Source organism: Egretta garzetta, unplaced genomic scaffold (genome assembly GCF_000687185.1).
Source record: "Egretta garzetta isolate BGI_Z169 unplaced genomic scaffold, ASM68718v1 scaffold424, whole genome shotgun sequence".
Lineage (NCBI taxonomy): Eukaryota > Metazoa > Chordata > Aves > Pelecaniformes > Ardeidae > Egretta > Egretta garzetta.
The window spans coordinates 2877405-2878793 of record NW_009259489.1 but is presented as its reverse complement, the minus strand read 5'-3'; the positions used below and the strand labels follow the sequence as shown (position 1 = coordinate 2878793).

The window sequence follows — 1389 nt, the reverse complement described above, 5'->3', positions numbered from 1 at the left end:
GGGCCGGCCGGCGGCCTGAGGAGCCGGGCCTCTGGCTGCCGGCCCCCGCGGTCACGCGAGGCTCTCTTTCTCCGTAGTTCGCTACTGTCTACAAAGCAAGGGATAAGAACACCAACCAGATCGTCGCTATTAAAAAGGTGAGTGTCGGAATATTTTCCCTCTGTGTGATCAAATGTCTGGTTGCCCTTGACGTGCCTGATGATTTTTTTTTTTTTTTTTTTGACCCACTTGATGGGTAACAGGAGAATATATACTTTTGCTTCTACAGGATTTTGTTTAAATTATCTAGTTAACCTATCTTAAATTCCTTTTCCCCCGACCCCAAGAAGAGAAACTTGCTTCAGTCTTATGCCATTTCCAAGTTTCTGAAGGGTTGCTTGCTCTGTAACTTGAAATTTCAGTTATTGTTAGATTTGTTTAAAAAAACCAAACATACACGTTTCCAAATTTCAGATTTCACTAGTACTTGATAGCAGCTTTTAATCTTTCGTACTGCTGTGCCCGATTTCCTTCAGTCCAGGGATGTTACTCCTGATTAAGTTCTTTAGAATCGATGGTAGTTTTTTGACAAAATTTGACAAAAGTTATCTTAGGTCTGCAACCTACCTGTTTGAATACAAACATTGAAAATGTCTACATTGCCATAAAGCATTTCACTTCATCATCCTATCTGAAGAGATTGCTGGAAGCTTTTGCATTAAAAATAGGTGATTAGCTGTGCTCTGCGAGGGATGAAAAACATACCTTACAGTGCTTTGGTTAGTTAAAGAGCCTGTTTTACTAGGCAAGTTGTACAAAATCAATATCAATGGTAAGTAATTTCGTTTGATGCACTAATCCATTTTAGCATTGTAATACTTCTGTATGGCTGCTGCTAGTAACAGCTGTTACAAAAAGCATTCTTGTTTTTGTCAAGAGTATTTTCTTAACTTTTATAATCTGGAAATATCAATGGCAGGATTCTGAACTTGCAAATTTCAGGGCAGTAGATGATCGAGATCTGCAATGGATGGCTACAAACTCTTCAAAAGGGACAAGCAAGGAAGGAGAGGCGGCGGGGTGGCTCTGTATGTTAGGGAGTGTTTTGATTGTACAGAGCTTGATGCTTGTGGTGAGGCAGAATGCTTATGGGTGAGGATGAGGGGGGAGGCCAACAGAAAAGATATCCTGTTGGGAGTCTGTTACAGACCACCCGACCAGGGTGAGGATGTTGACAAAGCATTCTACAAGCAGTTGGTAGGAGTCTCTCAGTTGCGAGCTCTTGTTCTTGTGGGGGACTTCAACTTCCCAGACATCTGCTGGAAATACAGTACAGCAGAAAGGAAACAGTCCAGAAGGTTCCTGCAGTGTGTGGAAGATAACTTCCTGACACAGCTGGTAAGTGAGCCT

General features: G+C 42.1%; 1 protein-coding gene across 3 annotated transcripts in view; it reads left to right on the top strand.

Moving 5' to 3' along the window:
- Positions 1-13: 13 nt before the first annotated feature.
- CDK7 (cyclin dependent kinase 7) overlaps positions 14-1389 on the top strand; it is a 29265-nt gene continuing 27889 nt past the window's right edge. For 2 of the 3 annotated variants that reach the window (XM_035892786.1, XM_035892785.1), the window contains exon 1: positions 15-137. The gene's annotated coding sequence lies outside the window, so the exon portion shown is untranslated. Of the gene's footprint in view, positions 138-1389 lie in introns of all 3 variants that reach the window. The other variant, XM_035892788.1, reaches the window with a different exon arrangement.